Here is a 20,965-nt window from a genome sequence, read left to right on the forward strand (position 1 = left end):
ACATACTTTCCTCTGGTACTCTTTGCTTTCACCAAGATCCATCCGACATTAGCTATAATATCCCTAGTACCATGGCCTCTTCTAAACCCAGTCTGCACTTCAGGCAGTTCTCTGTTGATATGCTGTTCCTGTCATTTTTGATATCTTCATCAGAGTCTTGCTTTCATGTAATATCAGTGATATTGTTGCCTATATTCCGCACTCTGTCAGATCACCTTTTTTTGGAATGGGAACAAATATAGATCTCTTCCAGTCAATTGGGTAAGTGGTTGACCTCCAGATTTCTTGGTACAACTTGGTAAACACTTCCAGGGTAGCATCTGTTTTTTGAAATATTTCAGTTGGTATGCCATCTGTTCCTGGGGCCTTGTTTTTTGCCCTTCTTTCAAAGCAGCTTGTACTTCTTCCTTCCTCACCACAGGCTCTTGCTCATACATTGTTTCATAAAGTTCATCCATCTATTTCTTTTGCTACAATGACTCTGTTTACTCTTTCCATCTTCTTTTAATGCTTCCTGGATCATTTAATATTCTGCCCAAAGCATCCTTAACTTTTGCCAATTAGAGGTTTGAATTTGTTCTTCAGTTTCTTCAGCTTAAGAAATGCTGAGCGAATTCGGCCCTTTTGATTTTCTGACTCCAGCTTTTTTGCACATTTCATTGTAATACTGTTCTGTGAGGAGGCAATTCTCTGAACAAGCCAGTGAGCATCCTTTTTTAATTTCCTCTCCGTACTGGTATCTCTATGGAACTTTGGTGGTCTAGTGGATAGATAGTAGTTGCCCTGCCAGCCCAAAATACAGATGCTTCAAATATACCAGCTGCTCTGCTTGAGACGTATGAGTAATGCCCTCAAGTGCTATTTACAACCTTTAAAAACTCTCCGGAAGTTCAGTCATGAGTCTGTCCCTAGTTGATGGCACACAATACCATCAGCTGGCATGTTAGGCACCAGAACAACACTGTCCGAAGCCTAATATTTGTAGCAGAGTGAATATACAATACTGACACAGAGAAGTCAGAATAAAGACGACTTCCTAGACATAGCTACAACTTTACAGGATCAGTTTATGGATTCCAAAAGATTAAAACCATATTCTTTTTTCTGTTCCTCTCAAATATTTATTGATCTTTGCAGTCTTATGTCACAAGGGAAAATAAAACACAAGGCAAACAGGGTTGGGCAAGGAGCAGACACGTGGTGGCCTCGAAAACAGTTCTTGCCCTGAAGTCTCTAGAACCTGCCAGGTGTACTCAGTCTTTGAGATGGGTGTCAGGTGGGAGGACTTCAGAAGGTGCCGGTGAGAGCACCTTACAACCGACTGGCTGAATGCCTTTCCTCCCTGTCCTCTCAGACAGACTCAATCTGCTCAGTTCCTTTCTTCCTGCCCACTCCTTCCTACTGGGGAGTGAATTTGCGCGTCTCCGCGGAAAGGTCTCATAAAACTGGAGCTCCCTCAGGACCAAGGGCTTGCACAGGGTCTTCTCGTTAAAGTGGAGCATGCAGGAGTGGCCCCCGACTTGGTGGACAAAGGGCCCAGCAGTATGCCCTTGGTGTAGGGATCCATGTCCATGGCCCTGAAGGCTGGGCTCAGTCTCTGGATGCAAGCAGCAGCGGGAGAGAAAAGGGGGTGGCAGCGGAGTCCAGTCCCAGCGTGCCCTCTGTCTGTTGTCTCTTCCCGTGTCCCTTTGTCCAGCCTCAGTTCCTCAGTTTAGGGGAGCCAGGACGCTCTACGGCCTCTGGCCGGGTCTCTCGGCGCCTCTATCCTCTAAAACCATATTCTCATAGAACAGTTTAGCTAATTGGAATAAAATAATTCCGAATACTCAACGTACTATTTTGGTGAGTAGTGTCTATATCTTAAAACTCTGCTAGTAGCCATCTAAGATACAAATATTGATCTCATCTCTCCTCATCTGAACCAAAACAGAATAAAGAAAACCACAAAAAAAGCTAATCCATAGGACTGATAGTCTTCAAGTACCATGATATTTTATAATTTGAGATTGGAAGAACTAGTGTCTACTCTGACAAGAGAAGGTCATTGATCAAACGGGATAGTATGTAAAACAAAACTAAAATTCTTAAAAATTTTCAAACCCATTTAACTAGTTGTTGTTGTTGTTGATTGCCTTCAAGTTGAGCACTACTCATGGCAACTCTATGAACAAAAGACCTAAAGCCCCTCTACAACTATCATCATTTATCAAAGTTAATAGATTTTCCAGAGGCATGTTATTTAGGAAGTGGATGCCACTCCTGCGACTATTGTGCTAAATTATAAAACTGGAACTGAAGATAATTCTCAGTCACCTTTCAGTCAAATAATATTTGGCTTATAAAATAAACAATATTACTCAGGAATAATATGCTTCCTTAAATGATCAACTATAACAGACTCAGGACAGGGTAGGGTTCAGAGCTGCTGTTCATAGGGTCGCTATGGGCCACAGGAGACTTGATGCACATACTGACATAACAGGCCCAACAGTCAACATTTGCCCAATAGCTGAGATGAAAAGACAAGGAGAAGAAAAATTAGATCAATGGAACAAAACAAACAAAGTTAAAATAATGAGAATGCAGACACATTTTAAAAATAGTAGTTTAAATTGTGGAACAATTTATATGACAATTAATGAATGGGGAGAAAAAGACGCAGTTCTGGGCTAACCACCACCTTTCTTAGGAATTAATAATGCCTGGTAGAACAGGATGTGAAACTTAAACAGCATATAGTTTATTGGTGTTGTATACTGTAGAGTCGGAACTGACCCATAGCTGACCCGAGGGCAGGTTTTCAGAGACAGTTAATTGCATGGGAGGAGCTTGTCCATCTTTTATTAGCAGGGTTGAAATGATACGAATAGCTGGAAGAGTACATTTTCTCCATATCTTCAGCTACTGTGCTGGTGAGAAGGCTATAGTGTTATGTTTATAGCCCATCTAAGTGAATCTACTTTGTCAAAGAAAGGGATAGGTTATTTTCCCAGGTCTGGCAGGAGTTAGGGACTCATTGCATCCCTCAGCCATGATAGCAGGTAGAGGGCCACTGTGGAAGAATCGATAGCTAGTAGGACTGTCTCCAGAAAGCAGGGTCGTAGGTACATCTTATAGTTTAAGTCTCTTACCGACGACACAAAGTGGACTCTGTGTGGAACTGTCCTCATATTCACACAGAAAGCTTTTGATCAAGAAAGACTACATGTTTATTATATACAATCTAGTTCTAACTTCAAAATATGTAACAACTTGTCATGTGCTAATGTATGTTTAGGTTTTGAAGGACAGGATTTTTCTGGAATAATAACATTTATTATTGGTGACCATTTTCTGATGGTCTCTTGCCAATAGCTCAGATTGGTCATGTTAAATTTTCATTTTGGTGTAACAAAACAGGATCTCATGGTGTTATATTACATGTTCCTTTGACAAAACAGCTGTGGAGAACAAAGATCTATTTAACTCAAAGGGTAGATTCACCATTTTTTTCATGCACATTGATTTTAGAAAAAGTACTTTACACCTCTGAGCATCTACATCATCACCTGTGAAATAAGCACAATAATTACACAGTTGTGACAACACAGTGAACAGAAGCTTGTGACAGCATTTTATATAAGTTATTAAAATTGACTAATTCCTACTTTCTCATGACAATCACATTTGATATACATATAATCTAATGAGTAGCTCTAGGCAAACAACTTTGATTATTTCTTGGCACCTAAAGTCACAGTGAATTAAAAATTTTTAGAATCAAAGAATTTTCCTACTTGCAAAATTGATTTAAAGTCAGTAAGCTGAAATCTTTCCAACAAAACATCTTTCTGTTAGTGTGATTTTTAAGAGTGACAATTCCTGGATAACTTTAGGGTTCACCACAAATACTGATGTATCTGCCACTAAAATATGTGGCTGAATGCCATTATTTAATTTATAGCATTAGCATATAAATAAAATTTGGTAGAGGAACAATTATATGGAAATATTTGAAGCTAAGAAGCTATAGACTATTATAAAGAATTTAGTTCTGATGTGTTTTTTGGACAGTGTTCACTGTTAAGAGTACATTTATGGAATTTATTTCAGTATGGCTGAAAATAAAGAACAGATGATCACTCAAAAAAAAAATCTGCCAAGATATCTATGTCTGCCATGAAACTTTATTTGAACTTAATAACATTGAATAGTTAGGAATAGTAAAATCCAGAGTGAATCTTTGCATGGCTGCTTGTTATTAAGTCATACCTGTTAATAAACAAGCAGCTCCATCTGTTGTGTGGCAATGTCTTCTCTCTAGACCTCACAGACTCATGTTTTACATGTCAGTGCTCAAGTGTAAATTAGAAAGTAAATCCAGACCACCCAAATATCATACAAACAGAAGAGTTGTTTAAACACAATAAAAGTGCATCCAACAAGCCTTGTATGTATTTGAATTACTTCAAAGTTTACTGATCATGAGGAATTACCTCACTAATCAAGTTTTGCATCATCCTAATTTTAGGGAGTGTAAATAAAGGCAAAGTTTTCTGCACCTGACATATTTCAGTTTTATTTACACCTAGCTTTTTCTACTTTAAAAAAAAAATCCATTTTCTCCAATTTTGTTTTTTAGGAGAGACTTCTGGTAGTCTGGTGGCATAGTGGTAAAGAGCTCTGCTGCTAATTGGGAGACAAGCCGTTCAGTTCTTCAAGCTATGAGGTGAGAGAAAGATGGACACTCTCACTGCAAATAACAGCCTCTGAAAACCTGCTGGATGGTCAGCTATGAATCGCTAACAACTTGATGGTCATAACAATAATATTTTTAAAAACTATTCTGTCTGCAAAAATGCTACTAGACTTCAAAGGTCTATGGGATTTGCTATATCTACAAAAATATGATCTTTCCCAAAGTTTCATTCATTAGTCTTCATATATTATGTTGTTGTTGTTAGGTGCACAGCTCATAGTGACTTTATGAACAAAAGATCTGAATCCTGTTCTATCCCACGCCATCCACTCACTTCCTGACACTCAACAGCCTATGGCAGCAGTCACCGTATCAATCCACCTGGTTGAGGGTCTTCCTCTCCTTTGCCAACCCTCCACCCTTCCCAACATCATTTTCCACTTCAAGGAATACTCCTTCTTAGCTATATATCCAAAATATGTGAGATAAAGACTCCTGATTCTTGCTTCCAAAGAGCACTCTGTCTGCATCCTCTCCAAGACATATCTATCCATATTCTTGGCCATCCATGGGCTGTTCAGTTCTTCTCTCCAACATCACAGGTCAAAGGCATCAATTCATTTTTACTGTTATCCTTATTAATTTTCCAGGTCTCTGATGCATAGCTAATAATTGGAAAGACCAGGGCCTGAATCAGACACACCTTAGTCCTCAAAATGACATCACTACTCCTCAATAATTTGGAAAGGTCCGGTACTACAAATATTCCCATTGTAATTTGTTCCTTATTTCCTGACTGCTCACACCAAGGCTGTTAATTGTGGATCAAAGCAAGATGAAGCTGTTGACAGTTTCAATCTCCTCTCTATCCATTAAGATACTGCCTATAGGTTCAGTGGTAAGAATCTTCATTTTCCTGATATTGAAATGTAATCCATACCGAAGGCTGTATTCCTTGATCTTCTACAACAGATACTTCAAGCCCTCCTCACTTTCAGCAAGCAAGGCTATGTCATATATTATAAAAAAGTAAAAATTTCTAGAAGAAAACAATGTTTATTGTTTATGATAAAATATTAACTTTTATCTTTAACCTTAGAATTAGGGAAGAAATCTCTTAGAATTGAAAAAAAAATTCAAATTATTCTACATTCTATTTCCCTAAACAGGGTTCTGTTAAACTATAAAGTATAACTTGTTGTTTATAAACTCACAAATCTACTGTGGAATGTTTCAAATATGAAAAAAAGTTAAGCATTTTTACTTTAATTCAGTTTCTATCTTGAGAAAATTAGTGGTGGCCTAAAGAGTAAGGTTTTGCACTGCCAATCCAAAGACAAGCAGTCAGAATATACCCACTGCAATCTTCTCCCCAGCATTTACTTACAGTCTCTGAAAATCTGCTGGAGAGTTAGCTCTGACTTTGTGGCACATCACAACAACAGCATTAGTTAAGTGGCAGGTACCGAGCTCAGGTGAAGATAAAGTGGTTTGGGATAAATAAACTCCTAATCATAATGGCCCCAGTGGTAGTGTTGGGTTGTCCCACTGAGTTTTCTAGGGTTTAGTATTTTTTTTCCACTTCAGTATTTTCAAGAGACGATTGTTCTTCCTGTCTCTTTCAGAGTTTCTAAGAGATTCTAACTGTCAACCTTTAGGTTAACTGTCCAGTGAAAATTTAACCAATATATCATTCAGGTGCCAAATAACATCGAGACCTCCTATTCAAGTAATGAGTGCATTACCTAATTTCAGAAACAAGCAAACAAACAAAAAAAGAAGCATTTATCATCCTTCTACTGATTTCAGAAGAGAAAAAGAGCAACGTTAAGACTATTTTCCTTCACAGAAGAATTTATACACATACAATCCAATCCTTTTTTGTTCTTTACTCAGTATCTACTAAAGCTTCAAATGTGGAAATTATTGTATAAAAGTTTAGAAAACATACTAGTCATGAAGGGTAACAGGGGAAAAGTCATAACAAACAAGATTAACTGGAGCAGATGACTATTAGGACCATCTTCTTGGCAGCAGAGAGTCTAAATGTTGGCTCAAACTCCAAACAATCATCTTTCCAAAATGTCTGATTTTCTCTCCTGCTTCCTTTTGTTGATGGGAAAATCCACAAAACACAGGAATCTGGCTGAACAAATATATTATTTTAAAAATAAGACTATCTGTCGGATTGTCATAAATCCCATTTAACTAAAACGAAATTAATTTTAATTGCTTCTTGTATTTACCTGAGATCAGCAACATGGAAAAATGCAGTATGTTGATAGATCAAAGATGGATAATTTTGAAGAAGTGTAAATTTTGGCAGGGATGAGTCATGCAAAAGCTATTCTCCTTGAAGGTGTTTTAAAGCCTACGCGGTCTAATGAAAGAGTGCCAGAAAAGCCTGGCTGAAAGGAGAGACGGAGAATGGGATGGCTATCACAAGCAGAATCAAAACAAAAAAAGTAGCCAGAAAAGGAAAAGGCCATGTGCCCTCCAAATACTTCCTCCAGAGACTCAGGAATAATATACAGATAGTGGCAGCCAACTCTTGGGTTAAAGTAGCAATTTGTGAGTCTACTTGGGAAACACTAACATTTAAACTAGTTTATACATGAAAATATGTTCTTAGTCCCAAACAACTGACTCACAAATGCACTTTTGGAATACAATCCATTCATAAATTGTGGTCTCCTCGTATAATTGCATTCAGACAAAAATCCTCTGACTCATAAAAATTAAACAAATAATTTCCTTCCAAACATCTGTTAGTATGAATTGCAATCTTGTACACAAGCCACAATATGCCTTATAATAACGTGTTGTACAACCTTAGCATATGAACAACATAAAATTATGAGCCCTTGTGGGTCTTGTTAGTCATAATTAACCATTTATTCCCAAGTTTTCCCCAAAGATTTTAGTCAATACTTTTTAGAGCAATACATGGTGAGTTCATTTCTTTCCTGGACAATTGGAAAAACATTACTTTAAAGATAATAAACTCTGAAACTATTATTACTGAATGACCTTATCTTCTTCCATATAATGTACTTCTTAAATTACATTTACATTTTTATAGATGAATTAAATCAATCCATTTGACTTCAGTGGAGTGAATTTGATCGTAGAGAACAAATCCAATAGCTACTATTATCACAGATTTAGGAAGCACTTGGTTTCAGATAACATAGTTACAAAATGGAGAAAGGGTGTTGTTGGACAGAATGATTAACTATATTTATTAATAAAGAGCCAGCTCACCTCCAAAGTTAATTGCCAAATCCGATTTCTAAAGTGATAATGGGAAAAGCTAGATATTATACCAGATGCTATTAAGAATTTCTAATCGTTATTAAGTACTTGCAGTATGCTGGATACTATTTTAAGGAAACATAAGAATATAATATCTCATCTTAATGTCAAAACATAGACATTAGAAATACGACAATTTAATTTTTATTTTTTCTTTTAGTTGGACAGAGAAAGGGGAAGCATTTTATTTAAGGTTATACAGTGGATAAATAAGTGACTCAAGAATACACAACAAGTGGTAGAGGAAAGAGTGAAGAGTAAGAAATATTTCCTGTCCCATCCCATAAATGGAAAGAAATTAGTTTTAATAAGATCTCTGATAAAGCACCACGTGAAGTAATCTGACATGTTTTATAGGAGAACAATACGTCTTTGTTGTCAAATATCTTCTCTAAAAACTTCATGTTAACATTCAAAAAGTGGGGAAGGAGGTAATCAGTGAGGTCATATTTATATCTAGGTTAAAATATATGTTATCTATATATATCCAGGAATTGGCAGTTTGAATCAACCAGCAACTCTGAGGAAGAAACATGGATATTCTTCTCTCATTAATTAACTGCCTTTGAAACTACACGAGAGAGTCACTAAGAGTTTCAATCAAAAGTATATAACAACCACAACAACAATATATGGTGGTAAATTTCATTGCAAGTTGCACTGCAAAACCAACTGCTATATCTCTCTGAAAGTTTGAATCCACAAATGACTCTGCAGGGTAAAGATAGACAGCATCATCTTATGAAGTTAATAATCTTGAAACGTCATTGGAGATTTGGCTGAGTAAGAATTGACTTGACAGCAATGAGTTTGAGTTATACACAGACACACAATTAGCAAAGGAGGAATATGTAAGTAAAGTCTAGAAGCAAACAAGTAACTTTGCTGTTCTTGGAGAGATAAGAGAACTTGATGAAAAATCTCTTCAAGCCAAAGATTATTATTATTCCCTAGTTCTTTCACTTGTAGTTCTAAGATTATATTAAAATGAAAGGTAGTGAGTATGTATCACCTTAACAGAGGGATAGCATATTACCCAAATTATCAACTTCATCAAAAACAATGACAGAAACTGAAATTTTATTTAGCTCTGTGCTTCTGGTGGTGGTTGTTAGGTGCCATCAAGTAAACTACAAATCATAATGATCCTGTGAACAACAGATTTCAATCTTGCCTTATCCTGTGACATCATTATAATCTGATATGCTTGAATCTATGCTATAAACTATCTTATTGAAGATCTTCTCTTCTCTGACCCTCCTCTTTTCCCATCTTGGTATGTTTTGCCAAGGACTGATCTCTCCTGACAGCATGTCCAAAGCATATTTGGCCTCTAAAAATCAACTGGGTGTACCACCAAGACATATTTTTTTGTTCTCTTGGAAGACTGTGAGATATTTAGTACTCTTCTCCCACACCACATTTTAAAGACATCAATTCTTTTTCTGTCATACTTATTGATTATCCAAATTTCAGATGTGTATACTATGACTTAGATCAAGTGCATAATGCTTCCCACAATATCATTATTTGCTGTTTGTCGTTGTTGTTATGTGTTGTCAAGTCACCTGTGACTCATAGAGACCCAATGTACAACAGCCCTACGCCTTGCTTTATCCTATGCCAATCTTATTGTCTCTGACACACCTACCCCCATTACTCCAGTCACTGAATCAAACCATTTCATTGAAGGTGTCCTCTCTTGCGCTGTCCCTCCACCCACCCAATCATGACATCTCTCTCTAAGGACTGATCCCTCCTTGTAACATGTGCAAAGCAGGTCAGACTAAGCTTCAGCATCCTTGCCCCCAAAGAAGCAGCCTGGTTTCACCCTCTCTAGGTTGAACCTGTTTGTTTTCTTAGAAATCCATGGTATATTCAATACTCTTACCCAGCACCATAGCTCAAAGGCATCAATTCTCCTTCTATCATCTCTGGTCATCATCAAGCTTTCTGATGCATGGAAAGTAATTGCAAAAACTATGGCCTGAATCAGGTTCACGTTAGTCTCCAGACTGACATTGTTGCTCATCAGTGCTTTGGAGAGGTCTCTGACAGCACACTTTCTGAATGCAATTTGTCTTTTAATTTCCTGGCTGCTGGTACCAAGAGTGTTGATTGCGGAGTCAAACAAACTAAAGTTGTTAATAATAATCTTAATCACTTCACCATCTACTATGATGTTGCTAATCTGCCTACTGGTGAGAATCTTTGTTTTCTTGATGTTGAATTTTGATCCATATTGAAGGTTGCAGTCCTTGACCTTCTACAGCAAGTGCTTCAGGTCCTCCTCAGTTTCAGCATGCAGGATTGTGTCATCTACATAACACAGAGTGTTAACACCCCAATCTTGATGCCATATTTTTTTCTCATAGAGCCCATCCTCCCAAATAATTTGTTCTGCATATAGATTGAAGCTCGATATCAAGAAAACAAAGGTCCTCATCACTGGGACGATTAGCAACATCATAGTAGATGGTGAAGAGATTGAGATTCTTAACAGCTTTAGTGTATTTGACTCCACGACCAAAACTTTTGGTACCAGCAGCCAGAAAATTAAAAGATGAACTGCATCAGGAAAATCTATTGTCAGAGACCTCTCCAAAGTACTGAAGAGCAACGATGTCAATCTGGAGACTAAGGTGCGCATGATACAGGCCATAGTCTTCACAATTACTTGCTATGCATCAGAAAGCCGGACAATGACTAGGAATGATAGGTGGGGAATTGATGCTTTTGAGCTGTGGTTTTGGAGAAGAGTACTGAATATACCAAAGACTTCTAGAAGAGGAAACCGGTTGGTCCTAGAGAGGGTGATACCAGCTGCAACTTGGAGGCAAGGATTCTGAAGTGTCATCTGACTTACTTTGGACATGTTGCAAGGAGGAACCAGTCCTTCTAAAAGGATGTCATGCTTGGGATGGTGGAGGGACAGCACAAGAGAGGAAGATCCTCAATGAGATGGACTGATTCAGTGACTGGAGTAATGGATATAAGTGTGTCAGAGACAATGATATTGGCACAGAACAGAGCATGATTTATAGCTGTGTTCTTTGAGTTGCAGGTGATTCAACGGTGCATAACAACAACACAACGTGAAAAAATATGGAGCTAGGACACATCCCTGGTGTGCACCCTTCCCAGTTTAGAACCAAGCAGTGTTTCCTTTCTCTGTTTTGTCAACTACCTCCTGCTACAATTATAGATTTTGCATAAGCACAATCAAATATTCTGGGATTCCCATTCTTCTCAGAGTCACCCACAATTTGTGTGATCCACACAATCAAATGCCTTTGCATAACCAATTAAACACAGATATACATTCCTAGTGTTCTTATATTTTATGGTGTTTTGCATACAGAAATCTATTACTTCAGAGGTTAGTATTACCACTCCTTTTTTGTTATAGATGCCATATGCTTGGTATATTTCTTTCTACTCTTTGATGTTTAGACTTTCCCCCTCATTTTTTAGATGTGTCTTGTGTCTCTTGTAGACAATCCATTGATAGGCTTTCGTTTGGTATCCATTCTGCTACTCCTTTTCTCTTAATCAGTGCATTTAAGCTATTACCATTAAGAGTGATTATTCACAGGCCAGATTTTATCTTTACCTTATTTCTGTGTCCTTTTTTTGTTGTTTCTAGTTATTTTTGTCCATCTATTTCCCTTCACTATCTCTGTGTGAAGGACTTCCCTTAGTATTAAATTAGAATTGTTCTTGTTTTTATTAATTCCTTAAGTTCTTCTTTGTTATGCAAATGACTTAATTTGTTCTTCATATTTGACTGACAGATTTTCTATGTACTGGTTCCTTTGCTGGCAATTGTTTCCTTTCAACCTTTTGTATATAACATTCCATTGTCTTATTACTTGCTTCATTTCTGATGAGAAGTCAGAACTTAATCTAATTGGTGTCCTTTGAGTTATTTCTGTTTTTCTCAACATACTAACTACTTTAGTATTCTATCTGTATCTTTGAATTTGTGGAATTTTACTATGATATATTTTGATGTTGTCATTTTACAATTTAGTTGCTTTTATTAGTTTCTTGAACGTGGCTTTCTTTATTTTTCATGATATTTTATTCTAGTATATGTTTCATAACTTTCTCAGTGCATTCCTCTCCTTCTGTTCTGGAATTCAGATTACAAATATGTTGTTATTTTTTATATTATCCCTTATAGTTCTGAGTTTCTTCAATTTTCTTTTTTTCTTTTTTAGTTATGTCCTTGTTTATGTTGCTGTCTTCTAGCTCTCCAATTCTCTTTCTATCTTATCTATTCTGCCTTATTTATTTATTTTATATTGATTTGTTACAAAGGTTGTATACATTTTGTTCCATACTATTCTTTATCCTCATTGTGTTTCATACAATCATTCTGATGCATGTTTCATAAAATTAATCACCATTGAACCATACTCATCATCATTCTGTCTTTTCAGGTCCCTGCTGGATCCTTCCCATTTCCTTAACTCTCTTCCTCCAGCCATTAAGTAGTGCAACCCATTATCACCCCTCTGTTCCTACCCTCTCCCCCTTGGGTTCCTATACATGTTTTACTAGTTATTCTTCTATTTTTACAATAATAGTCTTATTCAGTATTTGTCCTTCCAAGACTAAGTTAGTTCACTCAGCATAATGCTCTCCACCCTTTCCCAAGTTATTCTGTCTTTTTTTGTCTCTATAGCATTATCCATGAATAATGAAAAAGACTGTTACAGAGAGGAGAGAAAGACTGAGATGGTTGTTGGAAGAGACTCTGAATATTCCATTAGAATGCCAAAAAGCCAAAGCAAATGGAAGAAATTAGGAAGTTAAAGTGCTAAACAGAAGATTTCACTTTCAGAAGACAAAGCAAAGTATTATCATTTAATGTGCAAAGACCTGGAGTCAGAAAATCAAAAGGGACAAACTCACTTAGCATTTCTTAAGCTAAAAGAGTTGAAGAGCAAATTTAAGTCTCAAGTTGCAATACTTAAGGAAGCATCAAAAGAAGATGGAAGGAGTACACAGAGTCACTATACCAAAAAGAAGAATTATACCTATACCTAACTATAATTATAACTATACCTAACACAAGATTTTCATAAAATGTTCAAGAGGCAATGGTGATGAAGGACAAAGTTCAAGGTGCACTGAAGAAACTGGCAAAAAACAAGGCCCTAGGAACTGATGGAACACCAATTACATGGACAACAACCATGTGGCCAAATGACTGGAAGAGATTCATATTTATACCCATTCCAAAAATAGTTTATCTGACAGACTGTGGAAATTAACAATATTATTAATATCACATTCATATAAAATTCTACTGAAGATCATCCAAAAATGACTGGAACAGTACCTCAGCAGAGAATTATCAAAAATACAAGCTGTGTTTAGATGAAGTCATTGCATTAGGGACATTATCACAAATGTCAGATGGATCCTGACTGAAAGCAAAGAATATCAGAATAATGTCTCTCGCTGTTTCATTGACTATGCAAAGGCATTTAACTCTGTGGATCACAACAAATTGTGGCTAACCTCGAGAAGAATGAGAATCTAGAACATCTGATTGTACTCATTCAAAACCTATACTTGGACAAGCAAACAAAAATCAGAATAGAGCAAGGAAGCACTGCATATGTTAAAATTGTGAGGGGAATGTGTCAAATATGGGTTCTGTCTTGATATATTTTCAATCCATACATTGAACAGATCATTCGGGAGGGTAGACTTTATGAAAAGGAATTTGGCATCAGAATTGGGAGAAGACTCATTAACAACCTGTGCTATGCAGATGACACACCCTTAATTTTTTTAAACCGAGGAGCACCTGAAACATTTGTTGAAAAAGATTGAAGACTGTAGTCTTCAATATGGATTGAAACTCAACATCAACAATACAAAGATCATCACCACTTCGCAAATTGGCAGTATCATGATATATAGAGAAGATATTGAGATTACTGACAAATTCAGCTTGTTTGATTTCACAATCAACATTCTTGACTCCAGAAGTAAGGAAATCAAAAGACAAATTGCATTAGGGAAATCTACTGTCAGGGACCTCTCAACAGTTGAAGAGCAACAATATCAGCTAGACATTAAGGTGCACCTGATAGAGGTCTTGGTCTTTGCAATTACTTGTTATTCATCAGAGAGCTGTAAAATAACCAAAGATGACTGAAATATTTATTCCTTTGAGTTATGTTTCTGGAGAAGACTATTGAACAAACAATGAGAAAGAGAACAAACAGGTGTGTTCTGGAGAGGGTAATACCAAGTTTCTCCCTGAAGGCAAGGATTTTGACGCTCCATCTCACATACTTTGGACATGTTTACAGAAGGGAACAGTCTTTGGGAAAGGACATCATTTTTGGAAGATTGTAGGGACAGCCCAAGAGAGGAAGACTCAGAATGAGATGGATTGACACAGTAACTGGAGTTACTGTAGTAGAAGTGTCAAAGGCAGTGAGATTGGCATAGGTTCATAGGTATTGTCCATAAAGTTGCTGTGAGTTGGAGTTGCCTTGAAGACACATCACAGCAACAATAATAGCATGTTGAACATTTCTTCCATTCCAGTATTGATATTCTGGATTGCATTTCAGCCATTTCTGTTGTTTATAGTAGTGAGTTGGTTGTATCCTGTATTGGAATGATTTTCATTCTTGTTCCTTTTTATTGATAGTTTCATTTTTTCTTCCAACTATTGTAACTTCTTTAGCTGCAGATCATGTATTTCCCTGATAACATATTTACTCTGTTTCCTTGTCTTTAGTATATTCGCTGGTCTGCAATCTGGTATAATTTTTTATGAGAAATTTTGTTGTATTTTTTCATCATATTTGACCTGCTTGCTGTTTCCCTGACATTATGTTAAGTTCTTTTTTGTGTGTGAAGCAGTTTTTGTGTCTGTTTAGGCTGTTGACACTTCCTTATGGTTATGATGCTGTGGATAAGTTGCAGACTTCAAGCATTGACTCTGATTCAGTTTCACATTGGCAGTTGTCTCTTGCTGGTTGTCTATGAGCAATTCTGTTCCCTGTTTCCTATAACAAATTTCTCATTAGATTGTCCTTTGAAGGGAAAGGACCTGGGATCTCTCCTGTCTTGTACTTACTTCTTTGTCCATTTTTGTAGTTTGATGGGGGTTTTTGATTACTTTAGGGGTAGCCAATGTCCTAGGAGTGCTTCATTGGATATTTCATTCAAGTAAAATGTCCAGGAACATGGGAAACTCCCTTCAATGGAACTCTCAAGTCTCAGTAGAGATTAATGACCAACTTGCATACCAGTCTCCTCTTACATGTCTGGTTAGGAGGGAACTATCAGTGTTGATGGCTGGCCCAAGTACCTGTCTTTTCTCTTGTGGCTTATTAGGAGGTATACATTCCTGGCTGTGCAGTTGAAGGACCAGGGAAGAGCAAGGTCACAAATATGCAGTTCCAAAGTCTCAGCAGATAATAAATTGCTGAGCTACTTATCTGTCTCTTCTCCTGTAGCTGGTTGGGAGGGAACAATTCCTATCTATACAGACAAAAGCCTTAAAAAGTGGCAAGTTCTCAATAGTACAATCCCCAAGTCTCAATTAATGCTAGTCTCGTCTACATATTCATGGAAGTTGTAGCCATACTATACATATGAAGGATAAGAAAAGTTGAGTTTCAGTTGTGCATAATAAATATAAAATATATTTTGTCAGGGTTCTTCTAAGTTTGGGTGGATTAGTTGTTCTAGTGGTCATGGTCACAGAATTTCTTGGCCTATTACACATAAAAAGTGGCCAGAATACAAATCAGAAGATGAAACTCAGAATGGAATTGTGGCTTAGATTTTAACTCACAATTCCACATTTAATTTTAAAGATTTAAGTTACTTATATACTTACGTACAATACATAAATCTTTAAATGATTACATAATCTAGAGTTGATTTCCTAGTCTTCTAGTACCATAAGCCAAACTAAATACAGAATAGTCTCTGTTTCCTTGAGATTTTACCTTTTTAAAAGTCTTCAGCAAAATCTGAATTATTGCAATTGTTACAGAACCTGATATATAAAACAAAAGATTTCACAGAAAGAATATTTTTATGGTGATGGAATAATTCTGATTCTTCATTACCTTGTTAATCACATGCTTCTAAATATGTGTTAAACAGACATATCACTGTATATTATCTGTTTTTGATGTTCTACTGTGACTACTACGTGAAAAACATATTGGAAAACTCACTGTACTATTTGTACAACTTTCAATTAGTCCATAATTATTATACATGTTGGTTTTACTTTTTAAAAATATTTCTACCATTTGAAGACTCCCTGCAATTGCGGTAAAAGTTGGCCTCAAAGCCTCATGCTAAAATAACTCAATGCTGTTGAGTCAAAATTGAGTCATAGCTGACCCTCCAGCTGGTCTTCAGAGGCTATAAGTTGCTTGGAATGAGAAGGTTCATCTTTCTCCCATGGAGCCTGAGCTATATACCTTTCTGAGATTGCTAGAGAACTTGTAATGTCCACTGAGCATTTGCATCACTGAAAAATTTCCTCATTCTGATTTTCTACTATCAGAATATTAGTTCTAGTCCTGGCCCACTATAATTTCTAATTATAGCAAGAGGATACACTTTTCTTCTAAAAAAGTATGTTATTTTGAGTGGAAATACGAAACATTATAGAGAAAATAATGTAGGAATAAATTAGTCGATACTTATGATTTACTTAAGCAGATGTATTTAAATATAGATGTAAGAATTTTAAGAAATAACAAGCAACATATTTATGTAGAAAAAATATTGCCATAATTAGGGAGCTCTAGGGTCCTAGTAGTAAAAAGCTATGCTGCAATCCTGAAGGTATGTGGTTTGGATCCAATAGCTTTTCCGCATGAGAAGGATGAGTAATCTCCTCTCATTTGATTTACTGCAACTTAAAATCAACCAGGGGTCAGTTATGGGTTCATTCTGACTTGACAGTAAACAACAACAACAACAACATGACATTATTAAATATTTTCAGTTAGGTTATATTTTGACTAGTATAATGCAAATTACTAGAAAATTATCACTAGAAAATAATTTTTTAAATATAAAACTAAAAATATGTTTCGTTTTTAAGTGTAAAAGGAGCATATGCAATGTGAAGATGGAGATTCTGACTTCTACCTGCTTCATAAAGGGGAACTATACCCGTGAATAGCATCCACATAAATAACGTATAACATATAAATGACTTCCATCTGGCTCATAAAGGGATACTATACCAACTAATGACATCCATATAATAAGATTCTTATAAATAGCTACATGGTCAGACATGCCACCCCACATGCTCCTGCATCTTTTTAACCAATCATTGGGTTCAATCTTTGTTGTTGACTCATGGGCTTTACTCACAGTTATAAAGTTTATTAAAGAAATCGTTTTGGGAGTGGGGAGGCAGAGAATATAATTATACCTGATACAAATTCAGGTATAGACCATTACTCTAGAGCCAGATTAACAGAAAGATAAAATTCCTCAATTAGTAAAAGGCCAGGTTTTGGTTCTTTTTTTAATTCAGCAGCACAAATGCAAGAAACTTCTGGTTTCCTCAGTTGACTAGCAAAATTTATCTCAAAGCAGTTCTAGGTCAATTATCCTTCATACATATAGCAAGCAAAACCTTTGTGCTTCCACCTCAAAGTTTCCTACATCTAAAATCCTTTATCTAAAATCATTGCCACAGACTCTTTACGGTTTCTCATCACCATCTTTCACAGCATCTTCACAATCCCTCCACCACCATCTCTCACAGTTATTTTAATTATTAATTGTTTAATTTATTGTTTTCTTTTATTGGTCACACAACTGTTGATGATTTGCAAGACCATATGCCCACAATTAAGGTAGATAGAGACCATGCATCAAATTAGTGCTGACAAAATGGCTAGAAAAGCCAATTTTCAAGGGTTATGACACTTCTTAATTTTGTAGTATTCTTCTTCTGTCAGTTTGTTGTATGATGGTGGTTTGTGTGCGACTATAAAATTATGCCAATAGTATTCAAAATATCAGAAGAGTCACCCATGATATATTTCAACAGTTTCCAGGATGAGACACAGAAATAATGCTAGCCATCTGAATAATCCTTAAAAACTAAGAATAGAAGTGGAACATCGTCCAACATAATGTCTGAAATTGAGCTTTGCAGATTGGAAGGTACAGAAAAAATGACGGGGGAAAAGGTACCTCCTTAAAGTAGAATTTATCGTAATGAAAGAAACAGAGTAGAGCTCTCACACAACTGTTGTTGTTATGTGCAGTCAAGTCTCTTGCGACTCATAGTGACCCTATGTACGAAAGCCGTAAACTCGGCTCTGTCGTGTGCCAATTGCACCGTCTCTGATACACCCATCCTGATTACCCAAGTCACTGAATCAATTCACCTCATAGAGGGCATTCCCTTCCTAATCTCTCCCACCACCATCCCAAGTATGATGTCCCTCTCCAAGGACCAGTCCTTCTTTACGACATGTCCAAAGTATGATAGAGAGAGAGCCTCAGAACCCTTGCCTGCAAAGAGCCACCGGTTGAACCCTTTCCAGGATGAATCTGTTTGTTTTCCTAGCAGTCCATGGTACCCTCAATACTCTTCTCTAGCACCACAGCTCAGAGGCAACAATTTTCCTTCTATCCTCCTTAGTCATTGTCCAACTCTCTGATGCATAACAAGTGATCGCAAAGACCATTGCCTGTATCAGACGCACCTTAGTCTCCAGAGAGACACCATTGCTCTTCAGTACTTTGGAGAGGTCCCTAACAGCAGACTTTCCCATGGCAATATGTCTTTTAATTTCCTGGCTACTGGTGTCAAGAGTGTTGACTGTGGAAACAAGCAAACTAAAGCTGTGAGAAATCTCAATCTCTTCATCATCCATCCTAATGATGCAATTGGCCCAGTGGTGAGAATCTTTGTCTTCTTGACATTGAACTTCAATCGATATTGGAGGCTCCAGTCCTCGACCCTCTGCAGCAAGCGCTTCAGGTCCTCCTCAATTTCAGTAAGCAGGGTTGTGTCACGTGTGTATCTCAGATTGTTGATAGATCTTCCATCAATCTTAACCCCAATCTTCTCCTCATAGAGCCCAGCCTCCTGAATAATCTGTTCTGCATACAGGTTGAAAAGGTATGGAGACAGGACACAACGCTGGCATACAGCCTTCCCAATTTTGAACCATGCAGTATTTCCTTGCTCTGATTTGATGACTGCCTCTTGGTCCAAGTATAGGTTTTTCATTAGGACGAACAAGTGTTCTGGTATTCTCATTCTTCTCAGAGTCAGCCACAGTTTGTTATGGTCCACATAGTTAAATGCCTTTGCATAATCAATGAAACATAGATATACATTCCTCTGGTATTCCCTGCTTTCAGCTAAGATCCATCTAACATTAGCTACAATATCCCTAGTATCACGACCCCTTCTAAACCCAGCCTGAACTTCTGGTAGTTCTCTGTTGATGTGCTGTTCCAGTCATTTTTGGATAATCTTCAGTAGAATATTGCTTGCATGTGAAATCAATGACATTGTTCTATAGTTTCCACACTCTGTTGGGTCATCCTTCTTTGGGATGGGAACAAATATAGATCTCATCCAGGCAGTTGGCCAGGTGATTGTTCTCCAGATTTCTTGTCACAACTTGGTGAGCACATCCAGGGCAGCATCTGTTAGCTGAAATATCTCAATTGGGATACCATTTATTCCTGGGACCTTATTTTTTGCTATTTCCTTCAAAGCAGCTTGAACATCTTCCTTCATCACCATAGGCTCTTGTTCATATGTTGTTTCAGGAAATTCTTCTGTGTCTGCCAATTCCTTTTGATACAGTGACTCAGTATATTCTTTCCATCTTCTTTTAATACTTCCTGGATCATTTAATATCCTCCCCAAAGCATCCTTGATTATAGCAACTCGAGGTTTGAATTTGTTCTTCAGTTCTTCAGAAATGCTGAGTGAGTTCAGCCCTTCTGATTTTCTATCTCCAACTCCTTGCACATTTCATTGTAATATTTTGCTTTGTCATCCCATGCTGCCTTTTGACATATTCTATTCAACTCTTTAGTATCTTAAATTCCTCCTTCTGCTTTGGCTTCTCTGCGCTCCAGTATAATTTTCAGAGTCTCTTCTGACATCCATTTTGGTCTTTTCTTCCTCTTCCATCTTTGCAATGAATATTTGCACTCTTCCTGGATGATACCCTTGACAACCTCCCATAACTCATCTGGTCTTCGCTCATTAGTGTTCAGGACCTCAAACCTGTTCCTGAGATGGTTCTGAAATTCAGGTGGGATAGACTCAAAGTCATGTTTTGGTTCCCGTGGAATGGTTTAATTTTCCTCACCTTCAGCTTGAACTTGCATATGAGTAGTTGGTGGTCTGTTCTACAGTCAGCTCCTGGCCTAATTTTCACAACTGATATTGAGCTTCTCCAGTGGTTCTTTCTGCACATGTAATCAATTGATTCCTATGCATACCACATGACCTGTGTTTATGTCTCTTAAAAAATGTATTTGCAATGAATAAGTCATTGTGCAAAATTCAATCATCCTCTCTCCAGCTCTATTTCTGTCACTGAGTCCATGTATTCCAACTACTGAATCTTCTCTGTTTCCAACTTTTGCATTCGTCACCCATTATTATCAATGCATCTTGATGGCATGTTTGATTGATCTCCAACTATAAAAGTTGTTAAAAATCTTCTATTTCCTCTTCCTTGGCTCTGGTTGTGAATGATAGTGGTATTCACTGGCCTTCCTTTTATGCACATGGATATTATCCTGTCACAATATTGTACTTCAAGGTGGATCTAGCAATGGCTTTCTTAACTATGAAAGCAACTCCAATTTTCTTCACCTTTTCATCTCCACAGTAATATATCACGTGATCATCCGACTCAAAATGCCCCATGCCAGTCCATCTCATCTCCCCAATGCCTAGTA

General features: G+C 37.1%; 1 pseudogene; it reads right to left on the minus strand.

Annotated features, from left to right (window-relative positions):
* Window positions 1–1,398: 1,398 nt before the first annotated feature.
* On the minus strand, window positions 1,399–3,170 carry LOC102868968 (annotated as a pseudogene).
* Between the last annotated feature and the right edge of the window lie 17,795 nt (window positions 3,171–20,965).

This window comes from Elephantulus edwardii, unplaced genomic scaffold (genome assembly GCF_000299155.1).
Source record: "Elephantulus edwardii isolate Elephantulus edwardi_28Jun2011 unplaced genomic scaffold, EleEdw1.0 scaffold00136, whole genome shotgun sequence".
Lineage (NCBI taxonomy): Eukaryota > Metazoa > Chordata > Mammalia > Macroscelidea > Macroscelididae > Elephantulus > Elephantulus edwardii.